The sequence below is a fragment of the Haliotis rubra genome, unplaced genomic scaffold (assembly GCF_003918875.1).
Source record: "Haliotis rubra isolate DU_JTF1 unplaced genomic scaffold, ASM391887v1 Scf1328, whole genome shotgun sequence".
NCBI lineage: Eukaryota > Metazoa > Mollusca > Gastropoda > Lepetellida > Haliotidae > Haliotis > Haliotis rubra.
Window position 1 is genome coordinate 74,791 of NW_025765257.1, and position 20,374 is coordinate 95,164.

The 20,374-nt window shown below is 39.0% G+C and overlaps 1 protein-coding gene and 3 long non-coding RNA genes across 14 annotated transcripts in view; 3 read left to right on the forward strand and 1 right to left on the reverse strand.

Annotated features, from left to right (window-relative positions):
* LOC124267650 overlaps positions 1–20,374 on the reverse strand; it is a 148,995-nt gene that overhangs the window by 48,020 nt on the left and 80,601 nt on the right. The gene's annotated exons all lie outside the window — the stretch shown is intronic.
* The window catches only part of LOC124267644 (caspase-8-like), a 148,230-nt gene that overhangs the window by 38,438 nt on the left and 89,418 nt on the right, over positions 1–20,374 (forward strand). Inside the window, exon 1 of one of the 9 annotated variants that reach the window (XM_046702613.1) lies at positions 9,174–9,236. The exons of the other annotated variants lie outside the window; for them this stretch is intronic. The gene's annotated coding sequence lies outside the window, so the exon portion shown is untranslated. Of the gene's footprint in view, positions 1–9,173; positions 9,237–20,374 lie in introns of those variants that run through there. 9 annotated transcript variants of the gene reach the window in all.
* On the forward strand, positions 1,904–16,182 carry LOC124267652. Its single transcript, XR_006896094.1, has 3 exons — positions 1,904–2,245; positions 14,287–14,296; positions 16,172–16,182. It is a non-coding gene; the product is annotated as an uncharacterized LOC124267652 (long non-coding RNA).
* On the forward strand, positions 2,740–10,950 carry LOC124267651. Its single transcript, XR_006896093.1, has 3 exons — positions 2,740–2,749; positions 6,747–6,751; positions 10,584–10,950. It is a non-coding gene; the product is annotated as an uncharacterized LOC124267651 (long non-coding RNA).

Consider the following 20,374-nt stretch of genomic DNA (forward strand, 5'->3'; position numbering starts at 1 on the left):
TCACAGATGGAGTCTAAACGGGCATTAACATGTAAAACTATTTTATTTACGAAGACAATACAATATAAAAACAGGCTATAGATCGCCAACAACTGAAGGTAGATCACCATACTAGGAATCATGGGGACTTACATTACTTTTGCTACCTGCATGGACCCTAGCTGGATTTACACCATCCCTTCAGCTGTTGGCGAAAAGTAGGAAAATTTAGCCACAAATTAATATGACAAGAATACTACGTTTAAAACACAGGACGTGAAAATTTTACTTTGAAAGTTTTTGGGACTTACGTACCCTCTCAGGAGGACAATAATTTTACACTACTTCAACCCCCTTTGAGGATACAGCCACTAACAATCTAAGCTTATAATCTACACTACCAATCATTAAAACACATCTATCTACAGAACATATTTATCAATAATTAAATCAATTTCTTTAAAAAAAGCAAGAATTAAATGAAGATGAACAGAATAGAAAAGATCCTTAACAGTTTTAACATTGAAATATTTATCCCTTATGATGGAGAATTCAACACAGTCAAGCAGGAGATGCTTGACTGTGACTTCTCATCACAAGGGATACAAAACGGAGGATCTTCACCTTTTAACAAATATTTGTGAGTGTACCTTGTATGGCCAATACGACATCGTCGCATGATGACCTCTTCAAATCTGGACTGACAACCCAAGTAGGTGTAACCAATATAGGGTTTTATTTCATGTAATTTATTAATACCTACTTGGTGTCCCACTTCTTCTGCATCAGATCGCGGATGTAAGTTCTAATGCTAGCTTTGTAATCAGAGTATGGAATAAGAAGTGGTGTCACAGATTTGTTGAGTGCTGCCTCAGCAGCAAGATCGGCCATTGTATTCCCAGAAATGCCAACGTGGCTGGGTAACCAACAAAAGACGATGTCGCATTGGCCAGTAGCAAGTTCATTATACAATTCGATAATTTCTAAGTAAAAGTGGATGTTTACAAGAAAGATTTTTATAGTCTGAAGGCAAGAAAGAGAGTCAGAAAAGATGATATATTGTTGATATTTAGAGTGTTTTTGAATATATTTAAGAGCTGTTAATATGGCGTTTGCTTCTGCTGTAAAAATAGAGCTGTTATCCGGTATTCTAGAAGATATTGTTCTGGATCCAATGACAGTGGCACAAGCAACTGCGCCACCATCCTTGGACCCATCTGTAAATAAGGATTTGTATGTATTATATTTACTTTTTAATTGATTATATTCTTGTTTATATTGTAATTCATTAGTTTCTCCTTTTTTAAATGCTGTTAATGTTAGGTCAACTTGTGGCCTAACCAACTGCCAAGGAGGAGAAGAAAGAAAACGGGAAGGAGCTATATTTACCAGCTCAATGCCAGCAGCAGAAATGAATGGTTTAATTCTTAAACCAAGAGGTGGAACAAGAGAAGGCTTTTTGTTATACAAATCCTCATAAAGAGGATAAAAGACACAGTTAAATGCAGGGTTAGACTCGTTAGAATAAAGTTTTGTTATATACTGCAAGGACAATTTTATACGGCGTTGTGTAAGAGATGGTTCATCTGCCTCGACGTAGAGACTGTCAACAGGAGAAGTCCTAAAGGATCCAAGACAAAGTCTAAGACCTTGGTGATGGACAGAATCTAATAGTTTTAAGTTGCTTTTGCAGGCTCCAACCATATACGATGGAGCCATAATCAAGTTTCGAGCGGACCAATGATCGATATAGGTGTAGGAGAGTGGCTTGATCCCCTCCCCACTTAGAATTTGAAACAACTTTCAACAAGTCAAGTGCCTTCAGGCATTTAGTTTTAAAGGATTTAATATGCGGCAGAAACGTTAAATGAGAGTCAAAAATTAAACCCAAGAACTTGGCCTCCTTTACAACTTTGATGGGAGTGCCATTGAGAAACATTTCCGGGTCCTTATGCAGTTTATATTTTCTACAAAAATGTATACAATTAGTTTTGGATTTAGAAAATTTAAAACCGTTTTCAAGACACCATTTATTTATTTTATTTAAACACAGCTGCAGTTGCCGTTCAATAGTATGCATATTCTTACCGCGACAAGAAATATTAAAATCATCCACAAAAAGTGATCCATCAAATGAATCGGTTAAAACCTTTGATAAACTGTTAATCTTAATGCTAAATAAAGTGACAGACAAAATACTGCCTTGTGGGACACCCTGATCCTGATTGTAATGAGCAGACAGGGTAGAACCACGCGAACTTGAATTGTCTGAAATTGGCTATCATTGAAAAAGCGGCCTCGCAATCCAAAATGTAAATATTTAAAATGCCATATTTCCACGTAGTGTCATATGTTTTTTCTAGATCAAAAAAGATATACACAGCATGTAGTTTAAATATTAATTAGAGCGTTTTGAACAAATGATTCTAAACGCACCAAGTGATCGACAGTACTTCTGTTTTTTACGGAAACCACATTGTATATCTGTTATTAGGTTATTGGTTTCCAAGTACCAAACAAGTTGATTATTTATCATGCATTCCATGGTCTTGCAAACGCAGCTAGTTAGGGAAATTGGCCTATAATTGGAAGGATCAGTATGATCACTTCCAGGTTTAGGGATGGGCACAATTAAAGCATCACGCCACGACGAAGGATATTGTCCAGATGTCCAAATGTCATTAAAAATAGATAAGAGCGTCTCTAAACATGATTCAGGTAAGTGTTTCAGGAGTTGATAATGTATACCATCAGCTCCTGAAGCAGTATCGTGAGCTTGGTCAAGAGCAGTATGAAGCTCATGTATCTAAAAGGTTTCATTGTAGTATTCCCATTTTGTCTGAATTGAAATGCTGTCTTTGATATTTCTGGAATTCAGGTACATAGTTAGATGAGGAAGAATGTTTGGCCAAAGTTTCTCCAAGTTTATTTGCTATGTCAGATTTATCAGTTAATGATTCATCTCCATCTTTGAGATGCTTAATGCTAGATTTAGAGCCCTTACCTTTTATTTTCTGGATCATGTTCCACACCTTTGATATCAGCGTGCGCGAATTGATGTTTGAGACAGAGTTTCCCCAAGATTGGCGTTTACTTTGTTTAAAAGTACGTTTAGGGGTTTAAAATTCTAAATTTGTTTAAATTGTGGACCATAGGATGGCAACAGAAATAATGTTCAGCTTTCTTCCGTGCCTTGCGAGCTTGTTTGCATTCAGCGTTAAACCATGGTTTACGTACATGAGGAACTGCAGAGGATTTGAGGATACACTTGTCAGCTATGTGTCTGAGCTCATCTGAAAAACATTTTATGGCATCAGGAAGATCATGGAAAAGTTCAGGTTTGAATTTGTCAGCACAGAAAGTTTCATATAAAGGCAAGTTAGCCTTCTTAAAGTTTCATCTTGATGATGGAGGAAGATCAGATGGATTCACGGGTTTTAGTATTGTTGGGAAATGGTCACTTCCACACAGGTCGTCGTGGACTGACCACTCAAATTCACTCAATAAGTCTGAGTCTGTAATTGATAAATCAAGGGCTGAATAAGTTCCTGTGCCAGGATGTAAGTATGTGTTAGAACCGTCATTATATATGCATAAATCATTATCTGAACACAAGTCTTCAAATAGTTTACCTTAGCATTAATAGCTGTACCACCCCAGAGGGGGTTGTGACCATTTAAATCTCCCATAATGATGAGAGGTTTCGGGAGTTGGTCATTTAAATTTTGAAGGTCAGTCTTCTGAAGAGTTGAAGACGGTGAGATGTATAAAGAGCATAATGTGAACGCAACATGTAACGTCAGTCGTACGGCAACCGCCTGGAGACCAGTATTAAGTATAACAGGGCTATGGATAATATTCTGTTTGATAAGGATCGAAGATCCTCCAGTGGCCCGATCACCCGGAGGTGAAAAAGAATGGTATGCATTGAAATGGCGTAGGTCAAATGTATCCGTCTGTTTTAAATATGTCTCCTGAAGACAAATGGCTGATGGTGTGAAGTCCTGGACTAATAGCTGCAAATCACTGAAATTATTCCTTAGCCCTCTGCAGTTCCACTGTACAAGATTATTAGAAGACATTATCTTTTGGGGGGATTTATTGGGGATCTACCCCGCACTTGTTTGGAGGGCGACAAGCTATGTGCCCTAGAATGGATATTTTCAGATACGTTCATGGCCTCAAGAGATCCGTATTTGTTGAATAATTGAATTTGATTTTCTGACCCCTTTGGGGCTCTGCCACTGAGTTTATTTTAAACATCTGGCTTTTTAATTTTGGTTTTAACGAGACCTTGCTGAGACTTTGCGGAAGACTGAGAAGCTGGTTCATGATCAGGGGGTGTCTCTGATTGGATTCGAGATGTACCAGGAAGTGAGTTTACAGTTTGTGTAGATGTAGCAGGCGAGACAGGTTTAGGAGATTCTGTTTTGACCCAGGTTAAGTTTGTTTGACAACTAGCAGATACTTTAGTTACTCTAGATGTTGCCTCAGCCGTTGTTCTGGCAATGGAAGCATAACTGTCTGTCTGTTCTGAGCCGTGGACTAGTTTCTTGGCATCTGCAAAACTAATGTTTTGCGTGAATTTTATTTGATTGATTGCCATTTGCTGTTTCCATACGGGACAGTCCTTAGAGTAAGCTGGGTGATTCCCTGCGCAGTTGATGCACTTTTGACATTACTGTTACAATCTTCTGTTGTGTGTGTCTTTTCACCACAGTGAGCACACACAACAGACAATGTACAAGTATTTACGCCGTGGCCAAACTTCTGACATTTAAAGCACCTGAGAGGGTTTGGAATGTAAGTCTCCACATTGAGGTTACAATAACCTGCCTTGAGAGATTTTGGAGCAATGGGTAAAGAAAAGGAAAACAGATAGGTGTTGGTTTTGATAGTTGTATCGTTTTTACGTGTAGAAAAACGTTTAACATAGAGTACACCCTGATCCTTCATTTCGGAAACGATATCTAGTTCCGACATGTCAGCCAGCAATCGCTCACGATCTCTAACGATTCCCTTGCTCGTGTTAAGGGTCTTGTGAGCCGTGACGGTGACGGGAATGCCGACAAAAGTTTCAGTGTTCAATAGGTTGTTTGATTGCTGTCTCTTGCCACACTCAACTAACAGCGCACCAGAACGTAATCTTTTAACGTTCTTCACATCGCCAGCAATGCCTTGGATACCTTTAGACACAGCAAAAGGATTTAATTCTAATGGTGTATCATCTTTGGTCTCAATGACAACAAAACGTGGCCAGTAATCAGTTGGTTTGGGCGGTCTGAGTTCATTGTCAACAGGGTCATTGTCAAGAGGACGTTTGGTTTTTTTGGTTGGAGTTTCATAAGCCATGGTTATTTTGTTAGATTTCATCATCCGAGCTCCCCACCCACCACGGAGTATCACAAGAACAATGCTAAAACAAGTGGATTTCCAACTTGCAGCACCAAGGATACCCGGATGATATACTCCAGCAGAAGAATTAAAAGATTAATAATTCCACCAGCTTGGCCATGAGCCACCGCCTTCTGGGCATAAGACTCTAGGCAAAGTTCATAACATTATATTTCAAAATCACAAACGTTTTAGATAAACAAGTAGGCCAAGACCGAAATTAAAACAATTCCAAATCAAATTTGTGCAATGACATATATATATATATATATAGTCTATACACAGGGCTTGGCGTGACCAGCCGATTGATAGAACCGGGCCAGTTCTACCACCCGTCTAGGTGAAGTCAGGGCCGAAGTGGTGTGTTGGGCAAAGGAACACTGTTCCTGGAACCAGTGCCCTCAACCACCAGAATCCCGTCCTCCATCGACACAAGTGCGCAACCCACGGCAAACGGGTTGGTGGACCAAATATACCTCCGGGTCCACAACGGGGGCTCGAAGAGCGCTTAGCGTTACCCAGCACCTACCACGAGGAGGTGGCTCTTCACGGGTGCCTATTTCTGGTTGTACTGTATTAAAGTGTTATCTTAGTGCGACGAAGGCTTCACCTTGATGTAAACCCACTTCCTACCTTGACAATCAATATCTTATTCACTGCACATGAGATGGTCGTATCACCCGGGTCAAGTGCACTGGTTCACACAGAACGTTTGCTATTTAATATAACTCTTTAAATTGATAACAGCCGTACACTCATCCGTTTTCGTGTTAGTCTGATATCAACTCAGATACCCATAACTTTTTTCGGAAAAAGAAACCAAAAAACGTTCCTATTATCTATATATAATCAACCAATAGTAAAGTAAAGGCTTGTAATGACGTCACTTGTATTCTCTGGGAATATGAACATAAATAGATCCATGTTACTATGTAATGGCATTTAACGAAGGGTAGACGATAGAAGGTTCCATAACACGAACGACCATCAGCATCAAGGTAGGTTTGTTTCGCTGACAAAATAGTTAAAGTTAGGACCTATTACAACTTATAATGTGTGACACAACACATAATGCCAAATGTATCAATGTGTCATTTTATCGACACATTTAGAACAAGATATGTCCTAATAGCTTCTAAAGTCTATGAAAGAACGAATTTTCTTCCATAAGATTGTTAATACATTGTATCTAATTTGCATGGAAAACCCCGATTCCAAGTCATCTCATAAATGTTATTATGCGATTTTGAAAATAATAACGAAGTTGATCCTGTGTTATTTCCACTCAGGTTATTTTATGAATAGGCTAGATGTAAGTGTATTACAGTTTGGCGTTTCTATTATTTAAAGCAAAAAAGCAATGTTCTTAATAGAACAAGTCGTTTTGCATATTGTCAAAAGTTATATTTGAAGTCGCAAACTGTAGAGAAAATATATTAAAAATATGTTTGAAATAGAACCGAAACACATTCAGAAAAAAGGTGACTGTTGTACACACCATATTTCACAAATCGAAGTACTGCAATAAGCAGGAGTTAGGTGGAATTTGTAGGAAGTACATTAGCGGTACTTTTAGATATGTGAAAATCCATTGTCAGAAGGTTGTTTGTTTGCTGTTGTAAAAACTAACGATTGTAAATGAAAAGCAGCGAGAGAATGGTAAGAGACAGAAACCTTTCCACAAAATGATCTGAACATTAAGTTAATCATGAGCCAATGCTCATTTTGGTTACAGGTGCGTTGTTGAAATGCCCTCCATCTGTCTACAAGAAAACCTTACGTTGGGCATGGCTATTTCAACCTTGTTCAGTCAATTTCTCAGAAACTCTTGGTTAAAAGACCACGCTTGAGTGCACATCAAGCTCTGTGAAATACTCTGAAGCTATTGAAGTCACCCCTCGTGACATACAGCTCTGTGGAGAGACTTTTGTCACTCTGAAACTGTCTGCATAGATCTAATTAAGAAGCTCATGAGGCGGTTTCACTTAACACTTACATCTCCATTTCAAGTACCTAAAAGCTAAGATAAATCTCTTGCCTTGTTTTGTTTTGCTAGGCCGGACAGAAATTGGTGGCCATTGAGATGCCTTCTTCTTGTCTAAGTGTGTGTCCACAAACGTTACATAGGTGTTATCAATGAGGACGTCCAGCGTTTCACATATTTATTCCCGATAAACTTCACAATACACTTGCTTTCATTTCTAAATAATGTCCGGACTCTCTGAAGAAAAATATGTCAGTATCTATGCTCAACACGTTGATTAACATTTGTCCAATGGATGATGTAATGAAGATTTCAGACATTATAAAACTTCAGTTCAAACTTTTGAGTTTATTGGAATCAAATGGTATTAATTCCGGTTCTCGTAATGATTTGAGTCAAAGTCCTTCCTTGAAAGTCAGAAGATGAAATGTCATGATGGAAACATGCTCTAATGTCTACCAGGTGAATTTGTCATATTACTTTTCACATCTGTTCAGTCAGGTTACAAAATGTCCAAGCAGATCAAGGTCACTGGAGTGGAAGGAGGCAGAGTTGGTCAGTCCAATGCTGCTGGTATCGTCTACGGCGGGATGGGTAGTAGAGTCACGACCACTCACAACCAAGGTTGTCAACTCATACAGTACTTATGATCTCTAAAGTAGTTTATGTGGCTAGAGTGTTTGTATCATATTGGTGTGGCCGCTGAGATGTTTCTTTATTAGGTCCATATGATTAAAAATACCGATGAGGTGATATGTGACAAGACATGTAGTCTTTATTTGGTAATAAATCGTTTAATAGTTAGCATATCGTCATTTGCTGGGCAACCAGCCTAATGATTATAAGAGCTAAACTGAATTTGCAGCTACATTGCGAGCACTAAAACTGTTGTACCCTTACCTCATTTCTAAAATACAAACCTTTAAACTGATAACTTTTGTGTTAGGAACTGAATTGAGGGTACATGATCTCGTTTTCGATCTGGCTGACGTAAACACCAATAACAATATTTAGCGCAAAGTCCCGTTAATTTGCACACGAGCTCGTTAAATCACGGGTGTGTATAAAGGGTTGTTGAACATAACGCTGTGGGGAGAGAGTTCACTGTGTAACTGTCATTTCCTTACATGTTTCCTTATACTGATTGAAGGTTGTTTACAATGATATATTTTGAATATACACGAGCACGGTCAGTCTTGAAATGTAGGTCAGCTAGACCATGGCAGACAGATGTGTATAACTCCAGTGATGTGATAAGTCCGTGTATTAGTCTGTGTCGCACAACACAACAACCAGTCTTCATATAGCTCTTACACTCAGAACTTCCACGAACTCCGTCGAACACGCGACATGACAAAACAAAATAAAGCCAGCTAAGGGAGGCAGCTCTGAAGCGCTATCAAAAAGGCGTACCGCTAAAAATACTATTACCATTGAACATATATGATGAGAGATGTGACCCATAACCCACACTCAAACCTTTAAACATGGTGACCCACAATGACTATTACCTAATCAATGATAATACCAATTAAAAAAAACACACTCTCTCATAACACATTAATCATATGATATTCTGAACAGTGTCAGTCAATGAAAGGTTTCCAGTAGGCTGTTCATTTCTAAAGGTAGCATTTCCTTGTGTGTTTTGAAATATGTTGTCATTTATAATTTACTGTTTGAATAATTATCATCAAAAGCGCACATCCTGTTCATAATCATGATTATTCTTTGTTAAAATAGACAGCTCATTGTATGATCCAAATATCACAAACATTTGTTAATCATACCTGGTTAATGATCCCGTAGAAAAGTATATGTGACAACCACAGCGGGGCCATGTCTGCTTCAGTCGGTGATCCGACTAGTGGCACTAGAGGTAAGACGTCTCCCGGACAGATTCCTAAGGAATAATATATCCACTACTTTGAGAGTATACAATGTTGGCCTCGTCTGTACAAGTGAACAGAAGACACCTATATACACTAAGACGTGCACGCACGCACGCTCGCACCCTCACACGCATGCACTCACAAACATACAAATATATACTGAACCACAACAGAAATGTCGCACCGATAGCAGTTTCTTAAAGCACACACTTTAACTCACTCTAATTAACAATCAGAACGGAGGATTGAGTTGAAACTTGACAATTATGGTTAACACATTTTCGGAAATCACATTTAGAGTTCACACAAACAGATCACCAAAAATGGTGCCATTAAGATACCCCAAAGTCAGTATGTGTGTTGCCTCTATTGGCATCGATGAAAGGTGTTGCATCGTCTGTACATGGAATGAAGTAGCCGGTTGATGAAGGCCATAGAGATCGACTGTTTGAAACACAGTATCGGCTTCCATGAGATAAAAGCACAGTTCTCCATTGTCGATAACGCAAATTACGATGATGAGTTGCCCATTGCAGTCGGTTTTGGCGATGATGAGCGGTCAGGACAGAACTACGATATGGTCTGTGACAGCAGAGGTTTCTCCCAGCGCAAACGCCAACGCCCACGCACTGTATCGGCATTGATGGGTCTGTTGTCCCAGTGGTCTGGCATGCTGTATCCGTCTCCCTGGGGAAGCGATCCTGCAGGTGGTGTCGGTATTGATATGTGGTGTTACTGAAGGTCGCCCACTGCGTGGACGGTTTTGGATGCTGTTAGTGACCTGATACCACTCCTGTAGTCGGTAGATTGTCCTAACATGAACATCAAAATGATTGGGTACCCTCCGTGCAGTCTGGCCAACTTGCAATCGTCGTGGCATGGTGATTGTGTCAAAACAAAAATGATTTCAGGCGAGTTTGGAACTCGCTAACATTGGTAGGGTTGTCACGATATGCACGTGCATTTTCATTTTCACGAATGTCATACGGAACCTTTTACCACGTCTGCCATTTCAGGTGTTCTAGTTGATATTTTTTTTCATCAGAAAACACACTGATGGTGGTAATAACTGCCAATTTGGATTGATATATATGTTAATAAAACGATACAAACATAATACAAACACCATTTTGTATGAACAAAATCTTGCATTGTGTTTTGAGAAGCGACTATTCTTTTGTGGTTCAGTATATATACACACACATACATACGTACAGACATTACATACACATTACATACATACACACATTACATGCGTGTAGTGCATATGATTTTTATACTAGATCAATTTGGAACGAAAATTTGAACTAAGATACATTTGATCCTATTTCCAGGTCCAGACATCGAGCTGATGACAGTCGAAGATGTTCAGAATCTGATGATAAGAGAACGTTTTCCTGAATCAGTACGAAAGACATTTGAGGAAAACGGCATTGACGGCAAATACTTCGTGAACCTTTTGGAAGACGGCGTTTTGGATGCGCTAGGTATTACGTCACCTCTTGATAAAATGAAGATAAAAACAATTCTGGAAAAACGTTCGAAATAATCCAGTTGACTACTTAATTGATGGTCACATTTCGGGTTGACTCTGTTTAAACCTTTAACAATGTACACGGCATGGAACATGAACTCTGAAAGTACCAGAGTATTAAGTGATATTGAATGTCATTCATCACATCAAAGTAATATTTGTTTTAATCATACAAAGTATTATTAAACATCGTAGTTTAATCAAATAATGTTTTGTTTTTTATAAGGATTACTCATTTCTCATCAACGATATTATATGATGATAATGAATGGATAATTAACGTGATCTGATCACACCGACATTCTACTGTGACCCCTGCCTTTATTGAAAGTAGAACATTTACTTATAGGCCAGATCATATTGTCTCTTTTATCCGACGGAGTTAATTGGGGCGTGAAAGGTAAAATAGGTGTAGAACATTTATGAACAGATCACTGAAATTCAATGAAGACCCCTGGTGTTTCGAAAAGGGAACGCATTTTCTACTCTTGCGGCTGTACATGCCCCTGATGGTGTCCGGCGTCGAAGTGTTGTTTTTTGAGAGTGTCGTGACCTTTTCACTACATGGTGGATGAGGCATCATGGTCAAAGAACAAATGGGCAAATGGTGACGACGACTGTGGCTGCATGTGAACCATGCTTGTAGGCTATCGTTTATTACAATATGACACTAGGTGTTCATTGTGAAGGGTAACCAGGTCTTGTCCTACCAGCATCGCCAACCGCTGACGTTTATCTGAACAGGCGGACGTACGGGAATTAAATAAGTATATAAACACACACACACACACACACACACACACACACACCGTTCATTACACTATAAGACCAGGTGATTGTTAATAAGGGTAAACAGGTCTTGTCCTACCAACATCACCCACCACTGACGTTTACCTGTACCGACGGTCGTACTTGTATGTTAGTACGCGTTGTTGATTTTACTGCAATGTACTTCCTGCTGCTGCAGGCAGTATCCAATGGCTTGGGAAGAGAAATGCAGATTATTTGTAGCCAACTCGTCACTGAGCATCTATTGTGTTTAAATGTTGAGTTTTTGAAAAGAAATAATCGTTTTTTCATCCTTAGCATATATTCATAACAACTGCATGTTTATTTTTGTCAAATCCCTTGTCAGAAAGTGGCCCCAGTGCGGAGAGTTTCTGGACTTTTGTTAGTCCAGAATTAAATTGTGACGTGTTTAGCCTCATGTGAGTGTATGCTTGCCGCGGTGACAATGTACCTTTCTGTCTGTTATGACAGCACCTGGAATAATCGGACCATATCAATGTATTTCACACAATAGATGCTCAGTGTCGTCACAGTGAATCCTGAATGTTTGCTGTTTGCTGGAATATTACTTAAAGCCACGTAAAACCATACTCACTCACTCCTCACTCATTCACTCACGCACGCACGCATACGCACGCACACCTGTTTTGGACCCCACCTTTATATACCTCACTGCACAGAATATATATGCTGATAAATATTGCTCTTTGAGGCGTTAAACAACAAATTAACCAATATACATATTTGCATATGGAAAAAAAACACATCCACATCAATAAAAAAAACTCGCCACCCCGTCTCGCATGAATGGAGAAGGCATAGCGAATTCAGACAAAGCTGGACCAAATCCCCATTGTGAGTTAAAATTGATGGCACCCACTATCAACGGCAGAGAAACAAAACCAATTGTTTTGAACGAGTGCATCAGTTCTTGTCATCTAACACTTGACCCTCTGAACACATGTTTGTTTTAAACTTCGATCCACACGCATAGGATACCCAGCTTCTCCGAACTCATTAATATGTGTTACTTGTGAAATGAGACATCCATACCTCAAATAAACCTATGACTGCACGTTGTACCCGTGTAATGTAAGACACAGAGTTACTGGTGCATTAGATCTTGCTATCACCCACTTGACACTTAACACATGTATTCTGAACGTCGATCCACACCGAACCCTCGTCTCTATAATTAGTTTCACTGAGTAGTATAAATGCATTCAGTGTTTCATGCATATGCCTGTTACCATTAGGTGACTGATGTGATGTTTATTACAATGTGACTGTCTTTTCTCTCTGTACGTGAAAAGTACTATGAAAGCATCATGTAAATGCACTACGGTATTAATCTTTGATAAACATTAATGAACCTGCTGCCACCGCTTGACATGTGTGTGATATCTACTACAATGTGATCGTGTTCCTCTTTGTATCCGAAATAGTACTATGAAGGTATTACGTAAATGCACTACTGTGTTATTGCAGCTTCCTTTCCGTGGCACTATATAACACAGTGTAGCATCTCCTTAGGCCTAAAGGCCTAGATTTCTGTATATAACTTTTGTTACAAACTCAAAGTAGTATTCTTACTAATATCATTGTTAATAGTATTAGTACTTGATATTTATTACGATGTGACTCTTTTATTCTCTCTGTACTTGAAAAGTACTATAAATCCATCAGGTGACCGTATTAACCATATTAAACTTTGATAACCATTGATATACCTGCTACCACTACTTGACATATGTGATACTCATTGCAATGTGACTGATTTTCTCTGTGTACTCGTACAATACTATGAATGTATCAGGCGATGGCACAGCGGCATTAACCTTCATGGACATTGAAATACCACTATCGGACATCTGTACATTTATCGCTTTGTGAATGTATTCTCACTCTGTATTGGAAGAGCACTAGAAAAGGATCAGGTAAATGCACTACTGTACTAATACAGCATTCTACCCAAGGGATTATAACTTGTTGTTGCATCCCCTAAGGCCTAAAAAGCCTCGATGTTTTTATGTATACTACTGACGACACAAACATAACGTATTCTTTCCTGTTACGACTACTACTTGTAATATCATCAAATATAACAATGCAGCTTTGTAAATGAAATTGTTCTTTATAAAAGCTAACAGCTACTCTGCCCATGAATATAGCTACCTTCTGTAACTGTATCCCTGGTGTACTGCAATAAAAAAATGAAAAAAATAAGTTTCCACTAATAACAGTATAAATGCATTCAGCGTTTCATAGAATTAGATCTAAGCGTTGGATACATAATACATTTCTCTGAAGCAGCTACACATGATCCGCACTGATCCCATTGTATACATTGTTGCCTTTGTTTGAAATGCAAAGGTTGGTGTGACTGGTATCCTGTAAACAATGGAAACTGTATCCTTGGTTGTCCTTGGAGAATATGTTTCCTGGGAAATGACAGTTGCCTTCTCGGAGAATTGCAAATCTTCTTTATCAAAATAAAGATATGTCCCTGCCATGCATCGGTAATTTCAATAACCAAGGCTGCACTCACATTGCTAAGCCTACAGCAGACCACACGTCAGGATATTCAAGGATATGTGTCCCATTAATGGTAATACTTCATAGTATACGCTCAAAAAACCGTTAAATCAGGAGGCATGTTTTAAGGGGTTAAATGAGAGTATAATGTAAGAATAATGATAAAGTCGTTAACATAGTGCCTGACATGTAGTTTTACATGTTTGATTTCGCCATATCGCACTGCACAAACACCAATTTGTTAACAACTTTTACCCTTATTTACCCACCTGTTTACGTCCCTACCTGATCCATCTCCTGAATATTTTAAACGAGAGAACTCCTTGATATATATCGTCTTATACGGTATGGTAAGAGAGATAGAATAAAAAGAACTATGCTGATTAACGACTACGAGACGGTGGATTACAAATGGTAGATGTCTTATCCTATTGTAAATACATGAAAATAAAATGGGTAAAAAGGCTGCTTTCCTCAAAGACTGTATGGGAACACACTTGCCACTGTGAATTATATATCCATTTGAATGTGTATCAGTGCAGTCAGTAAGTAGTATCCCACTGTGGTCATAACCACTGGGGGCGGTGGGGTAGCCTAATGGTTAAAGCGTTGGCTCGTCACGCCCATTTCTGGTGTCCCCTGCCGTGATGTTGCTGGAATATTGCTAAAAGCGGCGTAAAACCAAACTCAGTCAGTCAGTCTTAACCACTGTGTATCCCACCTCTCTGTGTGAGAGAATTTGTTCGTTCTGTAATTGTGTGGAAGACGAGATACATTTTCTATTGAAATGTTATTTTTATCAGGATCTTAGATATCATTTTATAAAGGGAGATTTTAATTATGATAACAATGTGCATTTATTAAGTATTTTAATGTCATCAGACCCGCTAATTGTAGCAACCACTGTGAATAACATGTTTAGAGGACGACTCCTATTCCTGTAAAAATTATTACCCATTTGTACTACTTCTTATACCTTACTCAATGCAGTCAGTAAGTTGTATCCCACTGTGGTCATAACCACTGTGTATTCCACTCCTCTGTGTGAGAGAATTTGTCGGTTCTGTAATTGTGTGGAAGACGAGATACATTTTCTATTGAAATGTTATTTTTATCAGGATCTTAGATATCATTTTATGAAGGGAGATTTTAATTATGATAACAATGTGCATTTATTAAGTATTTTAATGTCATCAGACCCGCTAATTGTAGCAACCACTGTGAATAACATGTTTAGAGGACGACTCCTATTCCTGTAAAAATTATTACCCATTTGTACTACTTCTTATACCTTACTCAATGCAGTCAGTAAGTTGTATCCCACTGTGGTCATAACCACTGTGTATTCCACTCCTCTGTGTGAGAGAAGTTGTCCGTTCTGTAATTGTGTGGAAGACGAGATACATTTTCTTTTGAAATGTTATTTTTATCAGGATCTTAGATATCATTTTATGAAGGGAGATTTTAATTATGATAACAACGTGCATTTATTAAGTATTTTAATGTCACCAGACCCGCTAATTGTGGCAACCACTTTGAATAACATGTTTAGAGGACGACTCCTATTCCTGTAAAAATTATTACCCATTTGTACTACTTCTTATACCTTACTCTAAAACGAAATGTACATAGTTTTTAAATTGTGTATAGTGTCTCATAAGCCTTATTGGCTGGGTGAACGGTATTTTACTGCGTCTATTGTGTATTTTATTTCATGTAATCGTTCACGTGACACTTTAATAAACAATATCTGTCTGTCTCTTAACTGTCTGTCATAATGGGGGCGTTCTTTTAGATTGCAGGTAAAAAAGGCAACATTTATCGTGACAGGCCAACCGCGTAGCACGCCAGTTTTTTCGTGTAAGCCCGATAGGTTGCAACGCTTTATATTTAAATAGCATTGAGGGCTTGCTCAACTTTCATTATTTATGAGACCTGAAGTTTTATCGTATGACATTTGATGATTTCAAAATGCTGTTATCTCATCAATATTTTGAAATCATAAGAAGGTATATTACGGCAAGAATTAGAATTTTATCTTTTAAGCAAATGGAAATGGAAAAGTTAAAAACTGTTGCTGGAATTCAAGGTAGTGACAAAGGGCTTTAATTTCACAAAGGTAAGTATTGTTATGTTTTGGGGATATTGTTCTTACTTTGTCATCCAGCACATCGTTGGCATGCAGCTGGATTGTGGCAAGACTTGGACCCGTGACCATATTTGTGGCAAGTATCAACCCTTAAGTTGCAATATCCTGCTTTCAGCGATTTCGGATGCATCGAGAGACAAAATGTGAACAGATAGGTGTTGGTTTTGAAGACATCATTATTCTTTTTAACTGTAAAGCGTTTGACATGAGTAACGCCTTGGGATTGCAGCTCAGTAACGATGTCAATTTCGCTCATGTCTGACAGGCAACATCCAATATCACGGACGATGCCTTTGCTGGTATTTAATGTCTACAGGAACATTTGCTAAAGACTTTGTTTTGGATTGTATTTCTTTCCTGCATTCGATTAGCAGGGAACCAGATCTCAACTTTTTAATGTCTTTCATATCTCCAGCCAAATCTTCGATGCCCTTTGACACAGCAAAGGAATTTAACTTGAGAGGGCCACCTTCTGGGGCACACATAACAATTAAACGAGGCCAATTATCAAGGTAATTGTAAGTTGTTTGTGCTTCATCATCTGAAGACAACGAATCATCAGATTCGTGGGAATGGTTTTTTTAGTGGGGTGCCATGGTAGGAAAATATATGATTCACCCTCCTAGCTACCCACCCACCATGGAGTGTCAACAAGGACGATGCCTCATGTCTATGGATCTCCAACAGACGGCACCAAGGATACTACGAGGGTATACTCAAGCAGAAAATATCTTGAAAAGATACATCCCACCAGATTGGCCCATGAGCCACCGCCTTCTGGGCATTAAGACTCTAGGCAAAGTTCATGAAAAACGTATTATTAAATCAAATAATGTTAAATGAACAAAGGGTGCCAAGACCAAAATTTTAACAATTCCAAATCAAATTTTGTGCAATTACATATAATCAATGCACAGGGCCTGGCATGACCAGCCGATTGATAGAACCGGGCCCATTCTACCACCCGTCTAGGTGAAGTTAGGGCCGAAGTGGGGTGTTGGGCAATAGGAACACTGTTCCTGGCTCCTATGCCCTCAACCGCCAGAATCCCTTCCTCCACCGACACAGGGGCGCAACCCACGGCAAACAGGTTGCCCAATTCGACTTAAGGCCAGCAATGGGGTGCTGTTGACCAAATATACCCCCGGGTCTATACGGGCCTATACAGAAGGATGCAGTGTTGGGGAGTCTACATATTCTCCGGAAAGTTCTTGGTGGGTTCGACTAGGCAATGTTTCCTGGTAGAAGTCCCATTCGCTGTTTGGGCTGCGTGTAGAGGGGGCAAAGGCCCTGAGCTGATGATGAGCCTTACCAGCCTGACTCTGCCAGGATCACCCGAACCCTCTCTGCTGCATTTTCATCTTAATCTGTAAAACATAATAATAATAATATGTAGTTGATTGGACAAAAGAAGACATCCAGAGTCTTGACCGCCTGACCAGAAGGATCATGTCTGATAACAGAGCCCACAACCCTCGTTCCCCTTTCAACCGTTTATATATGCCAATGAGTTTGATTAATGCGGAGGCTCTTCATGATAGAATTCTTTTGTGTACTTTTGCACATATTTATTTGTCGGATGATCCTCTGGTGATGCATTTCAAGACTCATGATGAAAGCAAGGAATTCCACAGCTATTTTAAGCGTGCCAAGGTTGTTGGACAGAATCTGAAAGTTGAGGTTGATTTTGCCGATGGCGATGTACTGCTGGACGGTACAGCGATGGGAGTAGACCAGGTGAAGTCCTTCACCAAGTCTGCCCAGAGTCGGTCTTTTGTGGAGAGGCTTTCTGAGAAGCCATTGCATCGTGTGTACATGCAGTGTGTGGAACAGAAAAGCAAACCCACCGACTCCTTCGCCTGGATGAAGTCGGCTGGTCTCAAATGTGAAACTGAGGGCTTCCTTTTTGCTGCTCAGGACCAGTCACTTCCCACTCGTAAATGTGATTCTTAAGGAAAATATTAACATGAAATGTCGACTGTGTAATGAATTTACAGAGACTGTCCAACACTTTGTCAGTGGATGCCCTTCTTTGGCACAAACAGCATATCCCAAACGACATGATGGAATGGCTCGTTGCTTTTACTACCGTCTCCGACATGTCTGTGGCTTAGACTCCGAGGTCCATCCATGGTACGATCCTGAACATGTCCAGGGCGTCATGGAAAACGACAGCTTTAAACTTCTCTGGAATAGGTAAGGTTTTGTTACGAATTCGCCAATTTTCACTGGTTTTTATCTTTATTGAATTCAAGACAATAATCTTTTCAACGTTACGCTTTTGTTTTTCAATACATCGGTTCATGTGTAAACAGTACATTTAAACAGTATGGGATATTTTTGCAAAATTCAGTTTAGAACAGTTGTCTGAAGTAAGTGGCTATATTTATACTAGTGAGTCTAAACTTTTGATGGGAAGTATATAAGCAATGTATCTAAGGTCAGTTATTTCGACTGCAATGTAATTTCCATAACAAAAGGTATAAACGATATTACCTACTGATCAGAAAGGCTTATTAGTACCCTACCACCGGCCCATACCGTGTCCCTCTCTCTCACGTACAGACACAAACACTCCCTAACATACATATCGCTCTGGCCCATAGACCCGATATTTGAACCTCTTAAACAGACACCATGTGTATGTCAAGAAAGGCACACACGTTAATAGTGGTGCTCAGTCATGGGTATCACTTCGCCATGCGTTTCTAATGATCTCAGTACATTATGGCGTGGTCGGTATCTGTAACGAACCTGATGCGACAGTTATATTACAGAACCATTGAAATACATTTTAAAGTAGTGTCAATCTTATAACACTCTATTTACCCATTACCAATTATTTACGCGCGTATTAGATACATAACAAACCGAAACTTGGTCAAACGAGATTTCAAGGGTACTCAAATCCATGTCCTTCATTCACAAGAGTTACGTGTATTATACATGCTAGAAAACACGCGAAAACAATGGCCAGATTTGCATACCCGTGAAACCCATGTAAATACAGAGTTGAGTGTTAGTTTATTTTAACACCCCTTTAAACGTGTGTAAATGTGACAGCCAGATGATGCGTGGATTTCAAACGTTGTTCATATGGTCGCCGGATGAAACCTATATTCCTCACGTTAGTAAATGTGGGTAATACAGTCATTTTGTGTAGTGATTAACGCCAGAAAAGTCCACAGAAAACAGATTTTGCTGGGAGCAAGCACATATAATGTTCAACAAAAATATTTGAATGAATGCGCTAAAGTTATATTACTTATTATTTTAAATCTTAGGTGTTCCTCTTCAGTAAACAACTCTCACTAACATCTTCATTCACATTGTACTAATCAACAAAAGTATTCGGTTTGTGTTATCTTAATGCGATGAAGGCTTCACCTTGATGTAAACCCACTTCCTCCTTTGACAATCAATATTAAATTTACTGCACATGAGATAATCGTTTCATCCGGGTCAGGTGCACACAATGTATGTACAGGTTCACACAGAACGTCTGGTATTCAATATCACTCTAGATCGTTAAATGGACAAGAGTCTTACACTCCTATTGCTCTTGTGTGAATCTAAACTCTACTCATATACCCATACCGTTTCCAGGAAAAGGAACCCGTCATATAACTTATATATAATCAACCAATAAGGTATAGGCATGGCATGACGTTACTTAATGAGATGTATTCTCCGGCAATATGACCATAAATAGATCCATATCACTATGTAATAGTATTTAACGAACCGTAGGCGATAGAAAAGCCCATAACACGAACGGCCATCATCATCAAGATAGGTTTGTTTCGCTATCAAAATAGCTCTGTGTTGTTAAAGTTTAAAGTAATGACCTACTACAATTTATTATGCATGACACAACACATAATGCCAAATGTATCAATGTGTCATTTTATCGACATATATACAACATGATATGGCCAAATAGCTTTTTTTAACGACGAATTTTCTTCCATAAGATAGAATACAGTGTAGATCAATGATTTGGATGTTTTTCTGATGCTTACGGCATTGTATCTAATTTGTATAGAAAACCCCAGGCTAGAAAAGGCTAGATGTAAGTGTATTACAGTTTGGTGTTCCTATTATTTAAAGCAAAAAAG